At 42.7% G+C, this 19,495-nt stretch overlaps 1 long non-coding RNA gene across 3 annotated transcripts in view; it reads left to right on the plus strand.

The window, feature by feature from the left end:
* The first annotated feature begins 18,814 nt into the window (after positions 1 to 18,814).
* Positions 18,815 to 19,495, plus strand: part of LOC122448417 — a 29,000-nt gene continuing 28,319 nt past the window's right edge. For all 3 annotated transcript variants that reach the window (XR_006271605.1, XR_006271603.1, XR_006271604.1), the window contains exon 1: positions 18,815 to 18,978. This is a non-coding gene — a long non-coding RNA (uncharacterized LOC122448417). The remainder of the gene's footprint in view (positions 18,979 to 19,495) is intronic.

A 19,495-nucleotide genomic window follows, 5' to 3' on the forward strand; every position in this document is an offset into this window, starting at 1 on the left:
TATTGTCTCCTTTGAGTTCAGAAAGAGGAGACATTTGTGAAAGGTAAACTGCCACAGATATGGGAAACACTGAAAATATTAGATAAAAAATTTTTTTGGAAATGTTTTCCAATAGTTTGCTGCTTGTTCCACTTTATCATGCTCTACAGAGACCTGTAAAGGATTAATATCTCATGCCTATTGTTTTTCTTCTTTATAATCCCAAAGAGAGGAAAGGTTTGAATTACTTTTACTTATTTATTTCTTTTAATCTCAAAATGCCTTTTTAGGATGACAGTAATTATTATTATCAAATATGATTTACATAACAAAGCCAGAACTATCTGGGAACTTCTCTCAGATGTATCCTTTATCCCCCAAACTTCTGTTCAACTTTAATTCCATCAGCTCTGCTTGAATTATCGTGACTGTCTCTTTCCCAGCCTCCCTAAACCTTGGATTGTTCCCTTTTAATCTGTTACCTATAAGATTAGCCAAAAAATTCACATGATCAGACATAATTTTCAAGACATTTGGAAACTAAGAATCCAGAACATGGAAACAAGACTATATATTCCCAGCCATGTTTAAAGTCATATAATAGCCAATGAAGTATTTGACAAAATTTCACTAAACTTATTGCTAAATGTTTAGAAGCCTATCTTGAGTTTTACTGCTTATTAGCAAAGTAAAAAAAAAAAAAAAAAAGCCACTGAGGATAATACTCAATCTTCCCAACCCAAGAAAAACAGCTGAAAGGTTACACAGAAAACAATATGGCGACAAATAAAAATGTATTCCTTTGTCAGCAGATTCCATTAGAAGTTGCAGAGAAAACCTTGCTGAAGATCTGAAGAGTCAAGTGTTAAAAGAAATTACTTGGTGTGTGAGGTTTGCTATACAGTTGGGTGAAAGTACAGATGTTTCTAACATTTCTTTCCTTGTGGAATTTGCAACATGAAACACAGGATAAACTTTTTTTTTTAACACTAAATATATATAAGGGAGAAAAAATATTTCAGCAATACTTTACTTTCTTATAAAACTGATATTTTATGAAATAACTATAAGTGGATCTACCGATAGAGTGACTAGTTGACTTGGATTTATTTTTCTTTTTAATTCTAAGTAAGGTTACAAAGAAAGCTCTAGATATGAAATTCATAGACTAAACCATTACATTTATAGCAAAAAAATAGTTGAAGCTATAGATATGCAAAAATGCTTACAGTTTATCATCATGTGCTTAATTTTGTAAGAGAAAAGATCTTTAGAATACAAAAGAATATTTACCTTTATAATGAAACAGTAACAATAAAAATTATTTTCAAAATGTCACAAAGAACTTCAAAAAGCTGCTAACTTTAAGGTTATTTATTTTTGTTTTATAAAAAGAGAAGTGTTTTAAATTTGCCGAACAATTTTGCTGCTACTGCAATGTCTGTTGGTATATTATCACTTATCAGATGATTAAATAATAGTACTAATCACAATGTTAAGAATAATAATAAGTATAATCTCTCACTTCAAGGTTAAGGTGACATTGTAAAAATAAGGAACAAAGTATTGGGTAAATGAAACAGGCCATGGAGAGTGTTTTGAAAATGGATGTTGGAAAACATCCTCTCTGCCATAAAATTTTGTTGCTAAAATAATGTGAAAGAGACAGTGTTAGTCACTGAGTCATGTCCAACTCTTTGAGACCCCATAGACTGTAGTAGCCTGCCAGGCTCCTCTGTCCATAAAATTCTCCAGGCAAGAATACTGGAGTGGCTAGCCATTTCCTTCTCCAACAGATCTTCCTGACCCAGGTTCAATCCGGGTCTCTTTCCCGTCTGAACCACCCATGTATATGCATTAATTATAAGAGCTCTGTCTATATATTTGAAAATGCATAATAGAGTTGTTTCACCTGTATAAAATTCTTCCAGACCAAAATTCATAGTGGAATTTGAAGTGTTCCTTCCAATTATTTTGTAAAGCTACTAATTGGCATTATGGAAGATAGATGGTTTCTAGATTGCATCAAACACTGCTGTATAATTGGTGGATGAAATGAGATTGACAAATGAGTTTGATGATGAGGAAAACAGAGCCTGAGGTACCCTTCTTTTGCATCTTGAGCTGTGTATCAATTCCAATGATCTTTTGCTCTGTAACAAACCACTCTTGATCTCACCACGATTCTGTGTGTTTGAAATCCTCAGCTGAACAGTTCTTACGTAGGGTCCCTGGAGCAGTTGCAGTCAAATGCAGGTATAGCTGGAGATATCTGAAGCCTTCTTTATTCAAGTGTCTGATGCTTGGTCTCTAAGATCACTGGGATGGCTGAAATGGTTGGGTGCTGGGCCAGCATCTCTATCTCCAAGCAGCTACTCTACAAGACTAGCTTGTCCCCCTTAAGCATGGTGAGCCCATGATGGTCAGACCTCCCCATGTGGCTGGCTTCCCCCAGTATGAGCATTCCAAAGAATTCAAGTGGAAGCTGTAGGGTTTCTTCTTAGAGCATACTCTTGGATGTCCCAGAAAGGTGCTTCATCCACATCCTGTTGGTCAAGACGATCACTAGGTCCAGTCAAGATCCAAGAGAATGAGAATTAGACTCCACCTCTCAGTGCAAGGAGCGTCACAAGTATACACAGACAGAAGGCGCTGAAGATAGTCATCAACTTCTGCATGAGTTAACTGACGGAAGCATCTGAGACAGCTGATCCTATCACTAAGGTATAATCAGTGCTTAGATAATACAAAGAACCATGCACTCAAATACTTTTTAAAGTTTGAGCAGAGCTTCTGTGGTTACAATGACTGATTCCTTTTCTTATTTTCTTTAACACATGTGGGCTGACAAAGGATTGCTTTGTTTTGTTTGGGGAATCTAATCTAGCATGTCTAGCATTAGCATGCTCAGTCATGTCCAACTCTTTGAGACCCCAAGGACTGTAGCCTACCAGGCTCCTCTGTCCATGGGATTCCCCAGGCAAGAATACTGGAGGGGGTTGCCATTTCCTTTTTCAGAAAATCTTCCTTGACCCAGGAATTGAACCCATGTCTCTTGTATCTCCCGCAATGGCAAGCAGATTCTTTAGAACTTGTGCCACCTGGGGAATCTAATACTAACAGCTAATGTTTATCGAACTTTTCTGATATGCTAAGCTCTTTTCAAAAATGCTCTAACATGATCCTTGCCACAAACCTTTTAGGTAAGTACTCTGTGTATTTGGATTCCTCATATACTAAAGACTAAAGCACAGAGAATTTTGTGACTTATTCTGGATCACACAGCATCTTGTACCAAATGGATGAGTGCTACCCAATCCAGCTAATAGCAGTGACTAAGTTACATCTTGCCATGTAGTTGAAAAATCTGTAAAGATAGTATGTTAAATTACATTTTATTATGCATGTCATGAATCACTTTCATTTTTGTTTATTAAAATAGACCACAAAAAATTATAGTATATCCTCTTCTATGGAATACTATACAACTGTCACAAAGGATGAAGTAGGTAATTATGTATTACTCTTAAAACAAAGTTGTAGTATATACATGATATATACATACATATATATATATAGCAGTTCAGTTTAGGCACTCAGTCGTGTCCAACTCTTTGCAACCCCATGGACTGTGGCACACCAGACTTCCCTGCCCATCACCAACTCCCAGAGCTTGCTCAAGTTCGTATTCACCAAGTAGGTGATGCCATCTAGCCATCTCATCCCCTGTCGTCCCCTTCTCCTCCTGCCTTCAATCTTTCCCAGCATAATATATATGTATACACATAAAATTTACATTCTATGTATATATCATATATATATATACAGCAAATGAGATTCTAGGAAAAGGTACATTAGAAACTGTTATATGTAGTTCACACTGAGAAAAAAGAATTGGGTTCATTTGAAAAAAACAAAGAGCCCGTTTTCCTTTTCTTACTTCATTACTTAGTGCCATAGCAGATGCTGGCTTGGCTCAGCCCACACCAAATGTTACCTACAGCTTCACCTACTGTTCCCATATGTATTACTTTCACTTCAACCTTCTCTTTCTCTCTCTCTCCCTCTCCCCTCCCCCTTTCTCTTTCTCTCTCCCTTGCCCCCAGGATTTTTCTTGCTCTCCTGGCTTGGGTCAGGTCAGAAGCCCCTGGGAGCAGATCTCAACTCATGATGGACAGCAGTAATGGATAAACACTCTCACCTCTCTGCAGTGTGTTCTTCACAGCCTCTCGTGCGTCCCCACAGACGTGTGCACCCCAGTTCCCCACAGCAGTCCCCCCTCCCCCTTTCACACCCTCTTTACTGGCATACCCCTTCCCTACCTCACTCTCCAACAGCACACTTCCTGGGATCACCTCTCAAAGAGACTGCCTGCACCTGAATCCTTCTCTCAGCATCTGCTTTAGAGAAATCTTTAACTAGGACAAATACTATTTGAACTTTTTGCTTTGTGTTCATGTAACTTTCACTTAAGCAAACAAAGAGCCTCTACATTTAAATGAATAACATCATCAAAGAGCACATTATCTTCAGGCACCATTGTGGGTTGCATCGTCCCTCAGCATACCTGGGCTCTGGGCTGAGGCTCTGAGTAGCCCTCTGGCTTCTCCTAACGGACATGAACACAATCTGAGGCCACGTTTGTGTCTGAGGAAAGCCGGAATCTGGGCAGGGTCTCTCCAGTGAGGCTTGGAGGGGAGGATTCTGAGCGCACTGCCTTGCAAAGCAGTGGCATGACTTGTTTCTCTGCTTTCCCATCCCCAACCCCCTCTCACAACCATCTTCAATTTCACATGCCTTTTGCTCATCGCCATGCCATTACTAAGGATGCTTGCTTCCCACAAGTACGTGGCCTGGGCCCAGAGACCCCACGATTCATTGTCTGGCTCTGACCCAGTGCCCCGGGCTCTGGCCCTGGGGAGCCGAACTAAGTCGTCTCAAGATTACAAGCCATTTCAGCCCAATCAGGGGTTACGGCCCCTACTTTTTAACATCCTGCTTTTATTTGCAGGCTATGAAGTGTAATAGTTCACCATTTTGGTTTAAGTATCACCATAAAAGTCAGTGAGATGGAACAGGCAATAAGTAGTTCTTTTACATAGTGTGGCTGAGGCTGGGAGCTGACGTCTTCATTAACCCACAGAAACGGCTCTGAGACGAAATGCTGGGTGGGTGCTCCTCAGCATCAGGGATCAGTCAGATCCTGTGATGGCACGTCCACCTACTTCTGACCCCAAGTGCCGCACTTTGCCCCTTCGTGAGCCCCTTGCTGGGCAAGGTGGGAACTCGAGAGGAAAGGAGCAGATGAATATCATAAGGTGATGCTGAGCACACTGGGATGAAAGGTGAAAAACTCTTCCCAATATGGAGGTGTTCCCCCAGCAAGACACCTCTCCTTACCATCCACCTGTCATCAAGCATCTGGTGTAGCCAGAGTCTGTCCCAGTGATGTAGAATCTGCAGGCATAGGCTTAGTCTGAATGTCCAAGTGCTTAGTCACTCAGTCGTGTCCTACTCTTTGTGACCCCACGGACTGCAGCCCGCCAGGCTCCTCTGTCCACGGAGATTCTCCACGGCAAGAATACTGGAGTGGGTTGCCATACTCTACTCCGGGGTATCTTCCCAACCCAGGGATCGAACCCAAGTCTCCTGCCTCGCAGGTGGATTCTTTACCACCTGGACCACCAGTAAAGCCAAAGAACACTGGAATGGGTAGCCTATCCCTTCTCCAGGGGATCTACCCAACCCAGAAATCGAAACAGGGTCTCCTGCATTGCAGGTGGATTCTGATCTACCAGGGAAGCCCCTGAATGTCTGTGTCTCCCTCAAAACTCACACCTCAGAATCCTAATCCCCAGGGTGATAGTAAGAGGAGGTGGGGCCTTTGGGATATTAGGGTAGAGTCCTCAAAAATGATGGGCTTCCCGAGCAGCTCAATGGTAAAGAATCTTCCTGCCAGTGCAGGAGTTGTAGGTTTGATCCCTGAGTTGGGAAGATCCCCTGGAGGAGGAAATGGCAACCCACTCCAGTATTCTTGCCTGGAAAATCCCTTGGACAGTGGAGCCTAGTAAACTACAGTCCATGGGGTAGCAAAGAGTCGGACACGCCTTAGCAAATAAACAAAAATAACCTCATAAGTGAGATAAGCTCTCTCATAAAAGGGACCCCACAGAGATCCCTAAGTCCTCCACTGGATGAGAATACATGAGAAATCAGAAGTCTGCAGCCTGGAAGAAGCTGTTAGTCACTGAATCATATCCAACTCTCCTCGACCCTATGGACTGTGGCCCACCAGGCTCCTCTGTCCATGGAATTCTCTAGGCAGGAATGCTGGAGGGGGTGCCATTCCCTTCTACAGAGGATCCTCCTGATCCAGGGATCAAACCTGGATCTCCTGCACTGTAGGCAGATTCTTTACCATCTGAGCCACCAGGGAAGCCCAGAAGATGGCTGTCACTAAAACCTGACCAAAAAAATAAATAAATAAAATAAAACCTCACCATGCAGGCACCCTGATGTCCAACTTCCAGCTTCCAGAATGGTGAGAAATAAGATTCTGTTGTTAAAAAACACAGAAGTTACCCAGTCTGCGGTGTTTCATTCTAGCAGTCCAAGTGGACTTAGACAACATAGTCATGACAAAACAATTGTGTTCTGCTTATCAGGGTGCCATTTTCTTATGTCAGAATTCTAGGGGACATTCTCTACAGAACACCCATCCCGTGGTTGTTTGGGGCAGGGGTGGGGAAGAGTTTATTAGTGAAATATTTCAGTGGAAAAGGTTAACCAGAGATTTCTCACTACATAGAATTGAGGGCTCATAGAGCTTTAATATGTTGACATGTACACAAATAGCCAAAGATATTTATTTGAAATTTTTCTCAAGGAATTTCTCTTAGAGTTCAAGTTTCATGCCTTACTGACTTCTGGGGTCCTTCCTCCTGACGCGTGATGCAAGAACCTTGCCCCATCCATGGTGCCCTAGCAGTTGAACACACACCAGAACCAGACACTCCACTGCACTAAGAGATATATATCACAGATACTTCTGTAGCTGCCACTCACCACTGTTTCCCAGCCCTCTTTCCTAATTCTGCTCCTACCCCTGGCTTCCCAGGTGATGCAGTGGTAAAAGAATCCGCCTGCCAAGGCAGGAGATGTGGGTTCAATCCCTGGGTTGGGAAGATCCACTGGAGAAGGAAATGGCAACCCATTCCAGGTTCTTGGCCTGGGAAATCCCATGAGGTCTCAAAAAGTCTGACACAACTGAGCGACTGAGCACTCACGTATGCCCTTACTCTTAAACGACAGGATAAGGGTTTAAAGCCAAGACAAGTTGTTTTCATTTCTTTTATCACCAAGCCATTATTATCTATAGGTTTATTATTCCTTCTCTTTTTTCTCTTTTGCACCAAGTCCCAATTTTACCCAAAGGATTTTTTAAATTATTTATGTCGGCAATGCAGGATTCCTGGGTCTGGAAGATCTGCTAGAGAAGAGATAGGCTACCAACTCCAGTATTCTTGGGCTTCCATTGTGGCTCAGCTGGTAAAGAATCTGCCTGTAATGTGGGAGACCTGGGTTCGATCCCTGGATTGGGAAGATCCCATGGAGAAGGGAAAGGCCACCCACTCCAATATTGTGGGTTGGAGAATTCCATGGACTGTATAGCCCATGGGGTCACAGATAGTCGGACATGACTGAGTGACTTTCACTTTCACATGAATCTAGAATTTATTTATTTATCTTTGGCTGTGTTGGGTCTTAGTTGTAGCATGTAGGATGACTTGTTGAGGCACACGGGCTCTTCACTGAGGCCGGAAGGCTTCTCTTTAGTTGAGGCGCACAGGCTCAGGAGTTGCAGTAAGTGGGCTCAGTCGCCCTGCAGCATGTGGAATCTTCGTTTCCCTGCCAGGGATCAAACCCACATCCCCTGCATTGCAAGGTGGATTCTTAACCACTGGACCACCAAAGACGTCCCATAGATTTTTTTTTTTTTTTTTTTTAATGAAGATATCTACCCTTGTCTTATAAAAAGGACAATTCAACACACTTTCTCCCATGACCAGAACTTGGTAGGTCTTCACTACATGTTAATGTCTTGTCTTGACTTTCCACATTTTTCTTTTCTTAGGAAAAAAAATGCTAAGAACTAAAGCTCTACCGAGCGGCTCTGATTCAGTGGGACCAGACACCCACACTGACCCAAGGATGCCATGGCCCTGTAGCAAGACATAATGCACCTCCTTATTTTCACATTCACACCAACACTGCTAATCCATCACAACATAACCTTACTCTTTATGACCCTCCTGTGGATCCATTAAATTTTCTCTGGGGAGTAAAACCTGTTTGACCTCTCTGCCTTGACTCTTGCTTCCTTAAAAAGCCTTTCTCTTGGAAAGACTTTCCAATCATCTTTATCTTCCTCATAAAGGTGAAGTCATGATCACATGACCATCTCTTAACAAACATGCATTGTTTAAGCCAGAAAAACTACTCCCCTGCCCCTTGTAAGGTCTTTACCTTGCAGGAATGCTTCTTGTATTCAGTGTATTTCAAGCTGCCAGATATCCCCCTTCCTGGTCCATGGTTCCCCACTCCCTTGCCTCATGTGTACGTCATGAGGTAATGGGATAAGAAGGAACATCATATGCCAGTTCCAGATACTGGGCCCAAGAATACTGGAAAAATCTCTGCTCTACGAAGCCTGTGCCTATGAAAAGAGCATTTTCTTTTTCTTTGTACAAAAACGCATAAGACACTACAGAAAAGTCTGTCTTCAGACACCCAGAAGTAATAATCAGTACGTAAATATAGCAATTAGAATGGGTGAGTCCAACCTTTCATTTTGCTAATTGCAGAATCAAATTTCGTTTACAATGGAAGTAGCTTCTTCTATGTCAACCTAGGTTCTATACTCAGCAAGAGTGTAACTTGAAGTCACCATTCAGTGGTTTGCTGAACACTTGGAGTTAAAGAAGGAAGCTAAGATGGTAGCCTCTATCACCTGCACATAGAAGATTCAGAATCTTTTTCCATCCACGATAACTTAACACAACATGCAAAATCAAGCATTCTACTGCATGAAAATACACCCAATCTCTGCTCCTTTCATAGCTGTGACCCATTTATTAAGAGCTTGGTCCCGCTATGCCTAGTTCTTCGCTCCCTAACTCTAAATGATAGTATTGGGTTTAAAACCAAGTCCCAGACACTAAGCTCTCCATAAAAACAGATCTTTATCACTGTGCATGGCTGTATTTCTGATTCACTGGCCTGTAACCATTTATTTCCTTCAACTCCACTCTCCCCAAAATACTCCAATGATAATTTTGCATTTTCTCCCAATTTTGCTTTTACTGTCTTTTCTCAAGTTCAGGTTCCACATTTTCTTCTCCATTATACTCTTTCTAAAAAATTTTATTAATTTATTTTTGTGTCTTTGGCTGTGTTGGGTCTTTGCGATGGTGCGCTGGCTTTCTCTAGTTGCAGGGCGACTCTAGTTGCGGTGTGCAGGCTTCTCAATGCAGTGGCTTCTCTTGTTGCAGAGCACGGGCTCTAGGCCAAGGGGGCTTCAGAAGTTGCAGCTTGTGGGCTCTAGAGCAGAGCTCGGTAGTTGTGGCTCAGGGGCCCAGCTGCCCCACGGCATGTGGGGTCTTCCCAAACCAGGAATCCGGACCTGTGTCCCCTGCATTGGCAGGCAGATTCTTAACCACAGAACCACCAGGGAAGACCCTCCATTATACTCTTGACTTAACCTCCACAGCTATTTTGATTATTCCCTTTAGCTAGTATCTTTCCACCAAACTTACATTGATACCACTGAGCTTTCTCTGACTGATGAGTGGGGGCCAGTAAACTGCTTCTTTGCCAACCGTTTACATGCTTCCAAGGATGTTACTGCTGCATTATTCTCATTGTCACCTTTTCGTCAAGAATAGCACTCTAATAAATTAATGACAGCAGATTCTCTCTGGAAAAATTCTGGAGCTCTCATCAAAGAATCATTTTATGATCCTTTCCCCCAAAGCTCTGCCTTCATGGGTACTTGCATCATTTACTATTTTTCTTTGTGTTTCTGGAGGCTTGGCTTTCTCATCTTTGAATTATTCCTGTGGAACAGTGAGATATGCCCTAAGCATCATACATGCAACATCAGGATGGTGTCTTTACCCAGGGGATTAAGGATGAAACGTGTCACAAACCAGTCCCCAGATGACTAACATGGGCTGGCTTGTGTCCCCTCAGTATAAGGCATCCAGAACACATTGAAATCATCTGAGACTTGAGTAAGATTTAGCTTGTTCCCAATCCTCCTAGACCCCAGCACAACAAAGACTTCCTTGAGCTGCCAACTTTGTGACTGCGATCCATTGCCTTGGGCATCAGATGATGGAAGAGAGCAACAGAAAGACCCGCAGTGCAGAGTAAAGGGCAGCGGGTGTCCAACACCACTGTTTTCCTCAAGTTAACCTCTTGAGAACTCCCTGGAGAGGGGAATTTTGTTCCCAGAACTCATTTATCATCTACGGTATTCTCCTAATCGGCTTCCCATCTTCCTTTCATTTCTTCATAATATACAAATACGCCCCTGAGCTAATATCCCCCCCTCTGTTGATTTGTGGACATTTCCTCATCTGATGATCTTGTATCCATATCCTTCTATCAGTTTCCCACATTACTTACCTGTGTATTCATCCAGGTGTTTGGAATTGCTAGAAGTCTGAACTCTGATTTCCAGAATGGAGCGGGCGAGGGGTTATTTCATTCAACATGATTTGAAGTGTCACCCAATCTATCTATATTTGGAAAGATCTGCTCTCCTGGCACCATACAGAACCAGACACAGCCTAAGGCCTTATGTTTCCTGTTTAACTTCACAACCTACACAAATGTCTCTTTTACATATTATCAATATGTCTTTAATAGTCTTGCGATTCTTGAAACAATCAGCCTGATTTGAATCAGAGAAATCCTGCAGGCTGTGGTAATGGGGATCCAACTGGCTCACACGACCAAGCACAATTTCAGAACACACGCACTAGCCCAGAAGAGTATTTTTCATGCCTTTTGAAGAACATGCATGCATGCAGTGTGTGCGTGCTAAGTTGCTTCAGTTGTGTCCAACTCCTTGCGACTCTATGAACTGTAGCCCGCCAGGCTCCTCTGTCCATGGGATTCTCTAGGCAAGAATACTGGAGTGGGTTGCCATGCCCTCCTCCAGGGGATCTTCCCAACCCAGGGATCAAACCTGAGTCTCTTATGTCTCCTGCATTGGCAGGTGGGTTCTTTACCACTAGCGCCACCTGGGAAGCCCCTTTTGAAGAACACCTACTCTTAGTTATTGTATTTAACATGTGCTTAAGACTTATGGTCTGGTAGGATCTTTTCATTTCATTTTTATTTCTATTTTGACATGGGATGGGGTGGAGCAGAATGTGGTTTACAGAACAGCTCAGTAATATTATTGATAACAATGACACATTTTCTTTTCTTTCTCTGTCATATAGGTCTCTTCTTTCTGTCAGTAAAATAGTTTATATAACCCTCTTTGAAGGCTTCCAATAGTCACACAGATGTGTTCGTTATATACAACATTCACTGCAGAAAAAAATAACTAGGTTAAAGTAGACATTTTCCAGTTATAGGGAGAGGTAGAATTACTGACTTTTTTAGGGTGAAAGTAATAAAGTGTGAGCCCCATTGGCGTAGTCTTGGTGAGCCCTCCAGACCAGAAATTCAGACACGCAACTGGTATTATGTCTACCAAGTGGGTAGAGTGGCAAGGAGGAGTAATATGAATGAAGCCTAGGAAAAAGAAGATGGAACAGGAAAAAAAACAATGGCCAGAATTATTCTCCAGACTGGATAAAGTTACCCCTTAAGTTCAATGAACAACTTTCTAACATTTTTTTTGAATGTTGACACCAGGGAAAAAGTAGAAGAAGAGATCCTTGATAATAAATAGAAGCAATAAGTTCACCTGGAAAGTAAAGGTGATTGACTGTACATTGGTTCAATGTTATCTGATTTATACATCAATTGTTTATGAGTTTGATTTTTGTGAGTTGGTTCCTAGAGTTTGGGCATCAAATCCAGGGCATCAAATCAATCCAGTTATATTTCAGGACATGCAAAATTGAGAGATTGGAGATTGTCACTTCTTTGTCCTGGCCCAATGGACTCCCTCTTTGAGAGAATTTGAATGTTGAGTCAAGTGTGTGTTTGTGTGTGTGTGTGTTAAGTTGCTTCAGTTATGTCTGACTCTTTACCACTCTATGGACTGTAACCCAGCAGGCTCCTCTGCCCATGGGATTCTCCAGGCAAGAATACTGGAGTTGGTTCCCATGTCCTCCTCCAAGGGATCTTCCCGAACCAGGGGTCAAATCCGCATCTCTTAACATCTCCTGCATTGGCAAGGGGTTTCTTTACCACTAGCAGCACCTGGGAAGCCCTGAGTCAAGTATAAAGAAATCATAAATGATCAGGACTGTATCTCCAGAGATACTTTTTGAGATTTTCCATGCATTCCTACTGCTGAGACTCCTTCAAGCACTCCTGCTTTCTGTCCTTCTCAAGGTTGGGAAATGCAGCTTTTCCTTACTTCTCTTAGCTATCCACTATATACTTCCAAAAAAAAAGCACTGTTTAAAAACTTCGCTTTCATTAGCCTGATGTGAATTCTCTTTCTTGCAACCTGGGAACCATAAGTCATTCAGGAACCATGAGGGCTTTTCCACTGGGGTACAAATCAAGGTACATGAAAGCCACAACTTCTTTAACTGGATTTCAGGACCCAGGGGCAGGATAACTAACCTTTTATTAGGGAAGCTGTGAACCCTGCCTCCTCCTTTCCAGGCAGAGACAAACAGTTCTCCACCCAGGCCTGACTGAGCAATGCGATGGTCTGAGCCCACAGGCGTTCGCACAGGAAGAAGCTGCTGGAACTTGCTCAGGAGGCCCTGGCCAGCCCCACATGCTAGCGGGCCCAGGAGGAGGGCTCCTGTCTCACCCTGGGCGGTCGGGTGGAAAGAAAGCATGTCTACCGCCCGGTTCTGGCAGCCAAAGCAGCACCAGCACCAGAGAAGGTTCGGACTCCAGACCCCCCAAAACCAGGAAATTCCACTGGAGCTAAAATTGTAGCTGGCTCCCCAGCCGCGCTCTCAGCTCGCACGCGCTGCAGCCTCGGCACAGCCAGTATCTGCACCACACCACGTTACCCACGTGGGGTGAATTATGGAAGCTAGGAACTGCTGGGGCCAAGGTCTGCTGTCCCTCTCCCACCCTCTGAAACCCTGGGGCAAGAGGGCCCTTCACCCTCCATAGGCTTGAATACTTGGAACATGCTGGCTGTTCATTTTAACGACGGCATCAGAGACAGAAAACAAACATGCATGGGCCAGGCACTTGACTAGAGAGTTAATGAAAATTATCTATCCATTCTTTCTGACAACATTTTGTTCGGAGTAATATTATCTCCATTTTACCAAAATTGCCTGGGTTACAAATGTTGCCTCGGTTTGCATGATGTCTATGGGCCAGGTTTGGAATATGAGCCCAGCTCTTTTAGGTCTGAAGCCCAGAGAACTGATTCTTTCTAACTGATGAACTTCAGAGTGTCTGCACTGATGCTCAAGTGCCTTTTTAAAATTAGAAAACCAGACCCGGCTGCAAGACTTCTCTCTATTGGAAGAGCCAAGAAATGCTGTCCTTTAGGCCAGGAGATTTTCCTCTGCCCATCCTGGCAAGGTCATTGTCATGATCAGCTCAAAACGGATATGACTTGGAGGAAAGAGCCGGGACTAGGAATCCAAAGGCACTGTTGGCCTGACATGGGTTCTGACCCTTGCCTCCTTTGTGTCTTCAACCCATTCATTTCTAAGACAGGGTGTAACAGTGTCTAGCTGCACTTGCCGTGTGCTGTGTGCATGAGGCAGTGATCGATCAAAAGGCACGGGAGGAAGCCATCTGCCCCGGTGGAGATAAGTTTTTATTACTAACATTGTTTATAGACTTGAAAAGGAAGGTGCTTTGATTAGTTTTATGATTTCTTTTAAGTTGTTGCTCAGTCGTGTCTGACTCTTTGCCATCCCATACAACTCCATGGACTGTAGCCCGCCAGGCTCCTCTGTCCATGGAATTCTCCAGGCAAGAATATTGGAGTGGGTAGCCACTTCCTTCTCCAGGGGATCTTTCCAACCCAGGGGCTGAACCCAACTCTGCTGCATTGCAAGCAGATTCTTTACCTTCTGAGCTACCAGGGAAGCCTTATAGACAATGTAACCCTTACAACCTTTAGAGAGAATGGGGTGGTGAGATGGGAGGCCCTCCCAAGTCTAATTCTGTAGGGGAATTCTAATGCTCCTAGATCAAGGAATCTACAAGGAAAATTCAAAGACTTACAGACCATGAAATCAAATTCATCACTGATAAATCTAGAAATTAAAGCTCCTGAAAGAGAAATGACTTGCCCAAGATCACGTAGTAAATTAGCAGCAGAGTAAAGGTTAATCTTCTCTTCAGCTTTACAAATGTGAAGGTAATATTTTTTTTTCCTTTTTCTTCTTTACAGATGTAAAGTAATATTATCCCAGTATCTTATGGCCAGAAAAGGACCCCCTAAGATTTCCAAGGGACCCAGTCCCTTCCTCTTCTGATTCTGACCCTTGGGCTGAGTTTCCTTGGACGGAGGGAGAGCAGGACTTAAAGCCCAAATACTTGGGTTCAAGTCTTTGCGTGCTGATGACCTCACTGTGGAGGGATGAGACATGAATAGCTTAATCCGTGCTATCAGGTAGAAATAACTGCCCCAGACACCAGCATGAGCAGTGTCCCGAAGGGCACCTGATGAGCTGTCAAATCAGCAGAACGAGAATGTAATGCTTCAGGGAGACAGAGGAGAGCAACTCTTTGTCTCTTCCATGAACCCCTCCCAGCTCACCTGATGTCCCTCTGGCTTTAAAGCCCTTCATCAGTTACTTAAACAGATGTGTTGCTTGGTAATGATTTGTTTAGGAAACACGATATTCCAGGAAAAACATAAGAGATTTGGAGACAATAGACCTGTTTACAGCTCTTCTCTGTGCTGAGTTTCATGTCTGACTCTCTGCGGCCCCGTGCACTGTAGCCCGCCAGGTTCTTCCATCCATGGGATTCTCCAGGCAAGAATACTGGAGTGGGTTGCCAGGCCCTCCTCCAGGGGATCTTCCCAACCCAGGTCTCCTGCATTGCAGACGGATTCTTTACCAGCCGAGCTACCAGGGAAGCCCACAGCTCATCTCTGCCATTTGCTAACTGAATGATTTTGAACAGGTTCCTTTATCTTTGAAACTGTGCTTTCTCTTCCACAAAAAGGAAACAATACCCCATACTTCTCATGACTGGTGGAGGGTTAAATGGGAAGCTAGATAGAAAGCGTCTACCACTCTGCTTGGCTCCTGGTGAATGCAAAGTAGTTCCTTTTTCATCAATTGGACAGCTAACTCCTTGAGGCTAAGTTCAGGCCTTATGATTTAACATCACTCATGACTTTTTCATAGTGCTACCCAAAATCGTTGTTGATTTGAGCTGTCTCAAGAGTGGTCAATAGAGAGAGGGGAGAGTCCATGAACAACAGACGAAAGTTGGATTTCCACTGTTTTCTTTGGATATCCATCATAATCTGATTTGAGTTTCTTAACAGTGCATCACGGCTCTGGGTCACTGTATGATTCCATCAGTGGCTTGATGAAGAGTCAGGCCGACAACCAAAGAAGAAAAATTACTTCCCCCAAATCCTAGAACCCAGATGGTTTTACTGGTGATCGCTGTAAAATTTCCATATGGCAATCTCTACAGCATATTCATTTCCCCAGGACATAAAAACTGATTAAAAAACTACAAATTCAATAAAGTAAATGAAGCCTTCATGCCAAAACCTGACTAAAAGAAAAGTACTACTTATTATTACAGCCAATGAGAGTGCTACACCAAAATTTGTCACAAGTACTGAATGGTCTACGAAAAAGTAGTATTATTATTTACAGGCATACTTCAGAAACATCGCAGGTTTGGTTCCAGACCACTGTAATAAAACAAATATTTCAATAATGCCAGTCACGTGAATTTTTTTGATTTCCCAGTGCATATAAAGGTTATGGTCACACTATACTGCAGTCTATTACATGTGCAGTTGCATTATGTCTAAAAACAACAATCTACATACCTTAATTAAAAAAAAAAACTTTATTGCTAAAGATTGCTAGCCATCATCTGAAACTTCATTGAGTTGTATTCTCTTGCTGCCAAGGGTCTTACCTCGATGTTGATGACAGTTGACTGACCAAGGTTGCAGTATGACTGTGACAATTTCCTAAAATAAGACAGCAATGAAGTTTACAATGTCAGTTCAGTTCAGTCGCTCAGTCGTGTCCAACTCTATGACGTCAACTCTTACTTTTGCAAACGATATCACTGTAGCATGAAACGGTGTTTGAGAGAATTTTACCCACAGTAGAGCTTCTTGCAAAATTGGAGTCAATCCTCTCAAACCCTGCTGCTGCTTTATCAACTAAGTTTATGTAATACTCCAAATACCTTGTTGTCATTTCAGCCATCTTCATAGCATCTTTCCCAGGAGTAGATTCCAGGAGTTGAGTCCAAACAAGAGACAAAAACCATGTAATGAGTTGACCAGGAAAAGTTTAATTCAAAGAATTATTAACCATTGCTCTTCAGTTGCTCAGCCGCGTCTGACTCTTTGCGACCCCGTGGACTGCAGCACGCCAGGCTTTCCCATCCTTCACCATCTCCCGGAGCCTGCTCAAACTCATGTCCATTGATTTGGTGATGCCATCCAACCATCTCGTCCTCTGTCATCCCCTTCTCCCCCTGCCTTGAATCTTTCCCAGCTTCAGGGTCTTTTCCAATGAGTCAGCTCTTCACATCAGGTGGCCAGAGTATTGAAGCTTCAGCCTCAGCATCAGTCCCTCCAATGAATATTTGGGATTGATTTCCTTTAGGAAGGACTGGTTTGATCTTCTTGTAGCCCAAGGGACTCTTAAGAGTCTTCTCCAATACCACAGTTCAAAAGCATCAATTCTTCAGTGCTCAGCTTTATTTATGGTTCAACTGTCATGTCCAAACATGACTACTGGAAAAACCACAGCTTTAACTAGATGGACCTTTGTTGGCAAAGTAATATCTCTTTGTTATTAACTATATCTCCCCAAGTAATATCTCCATGTTATTAACTGCAGCATGGAGTAAAGAGGATTCCAAGAACAATAGAAATAGCAGAGTAGGAAGCAGCACAAGCCCTAGGGCTGAGGCAGAAAACCCAAGGAAGGAAGGAATCTAGGAGACAGCTCAGAGCAGAGATCCAGATTGGGTTCACAATGGTGCTGCTTCAGCCCACCGGGTGGTGGAGAAGCTCCCCAAAATGTGCACATCTTGGGTGCTGGGGTAAACAGCCCGTGGTAAAATGCCATGCCCCTGGTGATGAGTGTCACTAGGTGTCCCCTGGCCTTCCACTACAGAAACAAAGACTCAATAACAGAACCAAGATGGAACCGTCCCTTTCTGGTCCAGTGTCTCTCCAGCGCCCTCTACTGACACCTCTCACCAGCAAGCTGGCTGACAAAGGGATGGGATTCTGATGTCACAAGCAGGGCAATGAAGGACAAAAGTTGATAACTAGCACATACACCAAAATACATGAAATAGAAGAAAACAAATTAAGATCACCAATAACCCCAACAACCAAAATAAATCTTCTCTTGATATTTCAATAAATATTCCTCCAAAACTTTCATTTATTTGGAAGGGAAAGTGTGTTTTCATATTTCTTTTTTAAGTCACCAAGATTGTATTTTATATATAACTTACCATATTACTTTTTTCACTTAACACCATAAGTAATGCTTAACATCATTAAAAATCCCTTTAACATCATTTTATTGGGTACATAATATTCCACAATGGAATACTTAATTTAAGTAGCCTTCTAAATCAATGAGAAAAACACAACACATTAATAGATAAAAAGGCAAAGACATAAAAAAAAAAAAGACTAATCACTGAATGTGAACTACGACCATTAAACAAAGATGAAGAAATGTTAAACTTCATGAATAATCGGGGCTTCCCTAACAGCTCAGTTGGTAAAGAATCCGCCTGCAATGCAGGAGATCTGGTTTGATCCCTGGGTTGGGAAGATACCCTGGAGAAGGGAAAGGCTACCCACACCAGTATTCTGGCCAGGAGAAATCCAAGTACTGTATAGTCCATGGGTCGCAAAGAGTTAGACACAACTGAGTGACTTTCACTTCACTTCATGAATAATCAAAGAAAACAATTCCTATAATGACAAATACAGCAAAGTTGGGCATACATCTGTAGTCATGCTAAATTTTCTTGCTAGAATCATCTGAGCTATTACTCAAATCAGTTTCAGACAATGAAAAATTCTTCAAATTCAAAACTTGTTTTTCTTTAAGTGACAATGGCTGTAAGTCATGATTTTTCAAATGTGTGCCTGTTGTCTGACAATGCCATTGCCAAGTTCAAAACAGGCACCCGGCCTGATGGGAACCATAACACAACCTTCATCTCTCCTGGGGTTGTCTCCAGCAAAATGATTTGGATTTGTTTTGAAATGGCCTTCCCCAGAGAAGGACTTCAAAAAAGCATCTTAGAGACTCAACCTTTGGCTTTGCTTGGCACAATGCCCGCAGTGGTCAGACCCTGGGAAACATTGAGGATCCCAGCAGGGGAGGGGAGACTCGGGGAGGGGGCCCGGCTCCAGGCCCATGATTAGATTCCTAATTTGTTTCTGCTCTGGCCTCAGTGCTGATCAAGACCAGTCCTGCTGCCTCTTCTGAGGACAATGAAGGAGTTATGAGATTCATTTATGGAGCTACACTCCCCTTTCAAAGCTCATCTACAGTGTGGAATAATGGAAAGAAGCCTGGATTCAGAGAACACCGGCTCCTTCACTCAATTGCTGTATGATCATGGGTAAGTTTCACAAGTCTGTGAGTGTTGAGCTTCCCGCCTAGTAAACTGGGTCTACACTTGCTCTGTCTATGATCCTGGATTGTTGGGAGAAACAGAAGTTATTTATTTAAAGTATTCTTTTTTCTTCTTTTTAAAGATGGTTTTATTACTTATTTATTTGGCCATGCTGTGCAGTATGTGGTATCTTAGTTCCCCAACCAGGGATCAAATGCTTGCCTGCCGCAATGAAAGTGCAGAGTCTTAACCACTGGACCACCAGGGAAGTCCCAAAATACAAGTAATTTAGAGGCAGTGTGAAAGATGATTTAGACATTGAGAAAAACCAGACATTTAGGATTCAAACCTTGTTTCTACAGCTGTGCATCCTTGAGGAAGTTTACTCAACCTCTCTGTGCTCAGCTTCACCATTTGTAAAAAGAAAGTTATTTCTAACAGAATTATTATGAAAATTAAATTCTATAAGACATGCAAGCACATAACAAGGCCTGGAACTAGTCTTGTTAGGACTAGTACTCCC

Source organism: Cervus canadensis, chromosome 10 (genome assembly GCF_019320065.1).
Source record: "Cervus canadensis isolate Bull #8, Minnesota chromosome 10, ASM1932006v1, whole genome shotgun sequence".
Lineage (NCBI taxonomy): Eukaryota > Metazoa > Chordata > Mammalia > Artiodactyla > Cervidae > Cervus > Cervus canadensis.